Source organism: Conger conger, chromosome 7 (genome assembly GCF_963514075.1).
Source record: "Conger conger chromosome 7, fConCon1.1, whole genome shotgun sequence".
In the NCBI taxonomy this organism is placed as follows: Eukaryota; Metazoa; Chordata; class Actinopteri; order Anguilliformes; family Congridae; genus Conger; species Conger conger.
The window spans coordinates 3,649,949-3,658,694 of NC_083766.1; positions in this window are offsets into that span (position 1 = coordinate 3,649,949).

The window sequence follows — 8,746 nt, forward strand, 5'->3', positions numbered from 1 at the left end:
GCAGGGGCATTGGGGGTTTGTGGACTGAAGCTAGGTACACTTGAAGTATCTCCGAGGAGGCTTGTGCAGGGATGTTACGTTTCCACATTTGGCAGGAGTGTCAGGAACTAGGACTGCAGAAGTTGTTGATGTTCCACCAGGAACAGAACAGAGAACAGAGCACTGAACATAACTGTATACAGAGCACTGAACATAACTGTATACAGAGCACTGAACAGAACAGAATACAGAGCACTGAACAGAACAGTATACAGAGCACTGAACAGAACTTTATACAGATCACTGGACATAACTGTATACAGAGCACTGAACATAACTGTATACAGAGCACTGCACAGAACAGTATACAGAGCAGGGAACAGAACAGAATACTGAGCACTGAACAGAACAGAATACAGAGCACTGAACAGAACAGTATACAGAGCACTGAACAGAACAGAACCGAGAACAGAGAACAGAACCCAGAACAGAACCCAGAACAAAGAACAGAACCCAGAACAGAGAACCGAACAGGGTACAGAAGAGTTCAGGGGCACCGACAGCAAGGAGCTGTTGGCAGAAGGGTGTTGGACTTCTGGAGTGGATTTCTCCACGGCCCCTGCGTATGAAACCCAGAATATTAAAAAGGAGAAAATAGATCATTCTCCCGAGAAGCTTTTAGTCTATTCATTCACTGTTAATGCAAGTGGCTACAGAAGATAAATTAATGGGAAAAGCATTTTTAAGTGCTGTGAGATGCACAAATATCTTTTCAAGTACATCAAAATGGTCCAAATATCAACAAGTCTTTATGGAGCGCTGCTAACAGCGTAGCATTAACAGGAAACAATTTCGCCTTTCTCACCGTTTAAAAGGTTACAAATCCATATTAATAAATGTCATTTTGAAGGATCAAGAGGGTGTAACCCCTGCTGAAATCTACTCAGGTGGTCAGAATTTCATTACTTAGGTTGTGCAATCTTTCTAATGACATTAAAAAGGTTACAATAAGAGGAATGACTAGAATTAAAGGAAAACCATTCTTACTGGTTTATATCCATCTGACCACCACATAAATTGCTACTTTCACATTCAGTTCCTGAATTACGTCTATATTACATTTTTAAAAAGGGATACGATTGTCAGTTTTGGAGGAATAAAGACCTCATGGTGCACTATATGTCATGGATAAAGAACAAAACACTATTTAAACCACAGGCCTAAAGATCAGCGAGTCATCTGACATGCATGACTGAAATAAAGAAAATTCAATAATATGCATTAAAATTCTCCAACATCCCGTTAGACAAAATAACGAACATTCAGCTTATAACACAGGTAACGTGTTTCACTATACGAATCTAATCTTTTTTCTCAAACCATCCGCGCAACACAGGACGCTATTGAGGCATGTCATAATGAGGCTATTGCCTTTAATTCATCGCCCTGCTTGGACCAGTCCCCCGCGTTAATGATGCGATTCAGCCGGAGCTGACTCGAGTTTACTCCCCAACGACTTCTGACAGCGCCTGCTCAGCCGTCGAGCGTGGCGGTGAAGAAAGCGCCAAGTTATTACAAACCAGAGGAAGGGGCCCACAAGCTAGCCTAAATGCAGCCATTCATTCCCGAAGATTTATGCCTAAAAACGCTGAATGGGCTTCTCACTCGATCAGCAAAAACCTTCATCGTTTCACCCCGAACCTTGATCGATTTGAGTTTTGTTTATTGGTGTTAAAGTTTAATTCGTTGTTGCACCTTGAAAAAAAAAAAGTTTTATCTCAAACCCGAAGTTCCATATCATGGCTGTACACTGCAGCCTTCATCGTTCTCAGAGCAGAGAATGGTAAATGGATGGCATTTATATAGCGCCTTTATCCAAAGCGCAGTACAATTGATGCTTCTCATTCACCCATTCATACACACACTCACACACCGATGGCGATTGGCTGCCATGCAAGGCACCGACCAGCTCGTCAGGAGCATTTGGGGGTTAGGTGTCTTGCTCAGGGACACTTCGACACAGCCCGGGCAGGGGATCGAACCGGCAACCCTCCGACTGCCAGACGACTGCTCTTACTGCCTGAGCCAATGAGACGACTGCTCTTACTGCCTGAGCCAATGAGACGACTGCTCTTACTGCCTGAGCCAATAAGACTACTGCTCTTACTGCCGGAGCCAATAAGACTACTGCTCTTACTGCCTGACCCAATGAGACGACTGCTCTTACTGCCTGAGCCAATAAGACGACTGCTCTTACTGCCTGAGCCAATGAGACGACTGCTCTTACTGCCGGAGCCAATAAGACTACTGCTCTTACTGCCTGACCCAATGAGACGACTGCTCTTACTGCCTGAGCCATTTCGCCCCCACTACTGGCCCCACAGCGGCCGGGGGCCACAGATCTCTACAGGACCCGGACATCTCCACAGGAAACCGCAACCACACCGTGTGATCCACTCACCCTGTGATCCACTCAGCAGCCAACACAAGTGAACAGACACTAGAGCAGCGTGGATACTCAGCTGTGTAAATATCGGCAGCAGAGACGAAACAAACACACGTCTCGTTAAGGCGAGACTTTCAACCTCACCAAAAACACCAAATTGCGCATTTTCTCACCAGTTAGTATTTTAATCTATACAGCCAGATATTATTACTTTCGGCTTTACAATTACGACTTTATATTTTTACACTAGTGGAAATGGTGAGCTTTGCTGGGCTGAATGGCCTGTTCGCATCATTGTATTATTTTATGTTATGTAATTTGTGGCTTTGTCCAAAAATACAAAATAAGTAGACCACCCAGGATTCAAACTTGAATACCTTTCATATGTCTCTAAAGACCATTCAATGTGTACTAGGACTTCGGCTAGACCGTTGAAAAAAGGTGGATGTACGTAATATCAACAGATGTGCCCTACTTCCTGTTACTAACGATGAGATGCATTAATCCCACAGGGCCGCTGGCATTACGGGGTTACTAAAAGGGCAAGCAGGCAAGGTATACCTCACACAACTGCAATCGCAATAACTACAACAAATTACGCAGCAATGTAAGCCTTTCCTGTGGCAAACTCTTACTTCCTCCTACTTTCAACTGAATACTGCCGTTAATAATGTAGTCGCACATATAAGGTAGATCGTAACTTTCTAGGTCAAACAGTGAAACCAGTGTACATTAATGTCCCCTTTGTAATTCTAATTCTAATATGGTGTATGCTACCCAGAACAGGGCCCTGTTTCACAAAGCAGGATGACCCAGTTACCTGGCTAACTGCATTGAGTAAAATCCGGAACCCTCCCAAATCTGGAACATGGAGTGCACTGAGCAGTTATCCAGCTAACTCAGTAATCTTGCTCTGTGGGTTTTACTCAGTGCAGTTATCCAGCTAACTCAGTAATCCTGCTCTGTGGGTTTTACTCAGTGCAGTTATCCAGCTAACTCAGTAATCCTGCTCTGTGGGTTTTACTCAGTACAGTTAGCCAGCTAACTCAGTAATCCTGCTTTGTGGGTTTTACTCAGTACAGTTAGCCAGCTAACTCAGTAATCCTGCTCTGTGGGTTTTACTCAGTGCAGTTAGCCAGCTAACTCAGTAATCCTTCTGTGTGAAACAGGGCCCTGGAACTCTACAGCCAGCCAGCCCCTGAATCCCATGTTTGACTCCATCTCCCTATTAGGTTTTACACTGTGATAGATATCGCTGATTTCACTTTCCCTCCAGGGTCCACCAGGAACCCTTGTTCAAAATCAATTATAAACGTTGTACTGTATAATGTTGAGGGTTAATAAGTTCACACAATATCACTAATGCATGATTAGACAGTAATGTTCTGGAGAGTTCAAAGTTCTTTGTGCTTTGTACCGCTGAGCCAGAATCGGCCCATTGTTCATTTCAGTGTCTGCCACCCGGAACACTGCCAATTAACTTAACACAGCGTTTCTTTCCTGACTGAAAAAACCCAACTGTCTTTTCAGGGAAAGAAAGGAGAGACAGACCATATTGAGAAGTTTGTCACTTCACTGAAGTCTGACACTGACAATGAATTCATTGACTGCTGTACTGACAATTCCATTGCTATTCAAAACAAGCACAATTAACAGGAGGTTTGTGTAAAAAAAATATTTATTTAAGTATGACACTTATCTGTTACCAAACAAATTTTTCATGAAATACATTCTCCTGTCAGATGGCATGAAATTAGACGGCAGAATAAAATATTCCTTATTTAAAGTTTGTTCTAGAAACTGATCTCTAAGACCATTCCAGAGAGAAAGACCTCAAAAACAGCGTTCCTTTTTCTTTTGGTTTAAATTGAGAATCACACGTTTTTTGTAGAAGAATAGACTTGTTAAAAATGAGGTGTTGGATGCGTTAAAGCAAAATTGAGTCTCTAGTTTAGTCGAACTTTAGTCGAAGTTAGAGGTGCTACCATTATGCCCTCTACCCTATAAGCTGGGTTCATAAACTAGTTTTTTAACCTTTTGAATGATTCATAACCTTTGCTGTTAAATAATAAATACTCAACACCATGGACAGTGGATACCATTTTAATGTTGTGTTTAACACCCATCTCCAGACAAACAAACAAATGGCTCCTATTTTGCAAACCTGCTGGTGAAAGTTTAAGAAATGGATTAAATTTCAAACCTTCCCCTGTTCTTTGTCCGCCTCCTCCTTGTAATGGAGAGTGCGAACACGTTGGGTTTGCATAATGCCCGGAAAACTGACAAGAAGCTGAAACAGATTCCCCCCGTTAATAAGACACGTTCCATCACAATGTATGGACAGAATACCGCACGAGAATTTAATGGGTTTCTTTCCACTTTCAGGGGAAAAGCTGGCGGTTGTGGAATGACAATGGGGCTCTGCTGATAGGTTCCAACAGTGAGGTCGAGACATTTTTCTGTGATGATTCAAACCTCGACCTCGCGTTTTCTAAATGCCTACGCCCCTTCTCTCCACGACTGAGGGTAGATGAACCCACTGGAGACCCAGGGGGGTAGAGCAGGTATCACTCACCTGTAGGGAGGGGCGGTACTGCTTCAGAATGCACCCCCCTCCCCCTCTCTCCACGACCGAGGGTAGATGAACCCACTGGAGCCCCAGGGGGATAGAGCAGGTATCACTCACCTGCAGGGAGGGGCGGGACTGCTGCAGGTCTCCCCAGCTCAGCACCCAGATCTGGTCGTGAGATTTGTCGTAGTGGAGCTTCACCGGCACCGGGTCTGTTTGCACCACCTTCGTTTCGGAGAGAAGAAGAAGCACAGTGGAGCCGAGCACAGAGCCGAGTGCTGTCACTGCACATGAAATAACACAGTCAATTACCCGCTGGTACAGCCGTGCTAGAGCCAAAATGGCCGCCGTCCCTGTAATGGAGGCTAATCAGGTCAAACTGCACGGTGGCTACCATACAGTCCTCTTAGTGGACTCCCAGCTGAAACAGAACTCTGTGATTCCCAGGAAAGGACAGCAATCAGCTAATCAGAAATGACAAATACTGACATACCATAGAGTGTGTGTGTCTGTGTGTGTGTGTGTGTGTGTGTGTGTATGTGTCTGTGTGTGTGTGTATGAGAGTGAGTGCGTGCATGTCTGTGCATGGGTGCATGTCTGTGCGTGTGTGTATGCGTGTGTGTGTGTGTGTGCGTGTGTGTGTGTGCATGTCTGCGCATGGGTGTGTGTGTGTGTGTAGTGTGTGTGTGTGTATGTGTCTGTGTGTACGTGCGTGTGTGTGTGTGTGTGCATGTCTGTGCGTGTGTGTAGGTGTGTGTGTGTGTGTGTTGAGTGTGTGCCTGTCTGTGCATGGGTGTGTGTGTGTGCATGTGTCTATGCGTGTGTGTATGCATGTGTGTGCGTGTGTATATGTGTGTGTGTGTGTGTGCCTGTTTGTGCATGGGTGTGTGTGTAATTTGGAACACACACAGTGTGTTAGTTCCCTCTAAGTAACATAGACATGCAGGTGTCTGAATGTATATCTTTCCAAAATTAATTTCTGACTATTTTTCTGCATACTTTGTTAGACATCACCTCTCAGCCCTTCTCTAATTGTATTTGTGAAGCTGTAAAGGGCAGAGTCTCTTTCCTCCAGACATGTCAGTGAGGACACAATAAAGCAGTGACCTTATTTCACGCGGCATTCCTCCAGGTTCTGCCCGGTCCTCAGGAGTGAGGCAGGACCGCGCTCTCAGACGGTGAGACATCCTGTGAGCCGGGGCGGGGGCCGAAAGGGCTCCCAGGATGCATTAACCCCGCGGCGGAGATGCCAGCACCAGATCAGCGCCAAGTCTGACGGATCTCAGGCCACAAAAGCCCCGACTGCCCCCTCTCACCTCTCTCTCATTCTCTCCCTCTCCTCCATTCTCTCTTTCTTTATCCCTCTCTTGTCTCTCTCACTGCCTTGGTAGAATAGGTTTTTCATTGAGTGGTGGCTGCCCCCTGCTGACCCCGGGAGAGCGGGGGAGACGGGCTCTGAACAGGTTTGAGGAGGACGGACACGCACTTGAGCCACTTTCTGGGCCTGCGTGTCCACGATCAATCCACGAAAGTTCACTTAGATCACATTTCTTCCCCTTTCTGACATTTGGTCTGAAAAACAGCTGAACCTCTTGACCACGTCTGCATGCTATTATGCATTTAAATATTTGCATTAACAAGCTGGTGTACTGGTATACCTAATAAATTGCTCACTGAGTGTATATCGCTTTTCACATATTCAATGCGCTTTACAGTGATGAGGGGGAAACTCACCCCAACCACCACCAATTTTGCAACAGCAGCCATTTTGTGCCAGAATGCTCACCACACATCAGCTGAGGTGGATGTTTTTAGCCAATTAAAACAGGGGATGATTAGATGGTTGACAGAGCCACACTAGTGCAATTACAGAGGCCAGTACGACTTAAATCTCTCTGAGAAAGCAGCCTCTCTCCTTATCTGACTCCGCTTGTTTTGCAAACTGAGTGAAGTTTTCTGCTGCATTACTGGCATTACATTGAATATTGAGCAGCTCCTCGGTCTAATGAAAACAGAATGACTTCAGCTGAATAAAACCCATCGCAAGTACTCCCTTGTTACAGCCGGACAGAGGAATGTCCTAACAAAGCAATATTTTCTCACTCTGCGTGTCCTTTGGGAATTTATCGATGCTTCATCCTATTTATTTAAGGTTTAGCTAGCTTATATTAAATTCAAAAACACGCACTGAATATAAACTATCCATACGCAAGCATACTTTTCTAAAATGTTACAAACTATGTTTGTATGGGTTGTTCTTGCCTTTGACAGCCTGTGGTTGTTTGTGGCCAGTATAGACTAATATGTGTGTACACTCTTCTGGTTAGATATGTTTGAATACTTTACTACTAGACTGTGATAGACATAGACTGCTCATTCCTCATTTTTAGGTGGATAACATAACTATATTCAGTCATAAATCATGTTGAAGGCTACATTTTACTCTGATAAAGTACATCTGAATCTTTTCATCTGAACTATTCAATGTGAAGCTTTGCAATAAGAGAAAAATATGATGTGTCAATTTCACAAGAAGCGCAAAACAACAACATAGTAGAGGAACCGTAGAGGTTAATAAAGTATTTTTTTATCATACTTTTATCGGTACAGTAAATGTTGTAAATGTTACTGTCAGAAAATGTACCAATAGAAGTATGACAGTTTTATGTTACTTGACATCGACTGACATCTCCGTTATGCCATCTTGTGACAGCTGCTATGTCATGTGTATGACAGTGTTATGTCATGTGTATGACAGTGTTATGTCAGCCTTATGGCGAGGGGTTCAAGTGAAGTAATTCCGAACATTCCGATCACGTATTTGTGACCTCACACCTTAAAGGGTTAAATAAAAACACACACACAGTCTCTATGACAACACAGGTTCTTCCCGTACCTTCCTCACGCCACAGAATGTTAGCAACTGTAGCATCGGCGCGCCAGGAAGCAATGCAGGAAAGAGACAAGTCAATTTCAGACATAAACAAAAACAAAAAAACAAAACCGTGACCTAATGATATTACATCACCAGCGGTAATTATGCTCACACAGCAGGTGAAGAAGACGCTGTGCTGTCACAAGTCAAGTGTGAACAAAAATGCATTTTTAGCACAACGCTGCGGCGTTTCATAGTCTATCCCGGAGACAATGCGTTCCTTATAACTGTCTGCAGCGGAAACAAATCAGGTCACTCCGAGTTTCCTGAGCTTTCCGTTTATGAGAGGGACAGGGCACGCAGGAATACACACTTCACTGCTCCCTACAGAAAGGTACTTGAAAATGAAGGTGTGTTAACTTATCGCCGTGCCCCTAATGACGAGGTCAAACCTTGCACTGCCGAGACACACTACACGATAAGGGCTTTTCAATTAAGAAGAGCTTATCAAGGTCCCTGCAGAGCTGCTGAGAGTGGAAGACTCAGACCCTCTCCCATCCATTCTCTCTCCCTATGAAGAGCCAGACCCACTCACACACCTACACACACACACACACACACACACCTACATACACCTACACACACACACATACTCACACACACACCTACACACACACACCCACACATACCTACACACACCTACACACACACACATACTCACACACACACACACACACCTACATACACCTACACACACACACACACACACACCTACATACACCTACACACACACACACACACACACAAACACACTCACAAATACCTAAACACACACACCCATACACCGACACACACCTACACACACACACACACACAC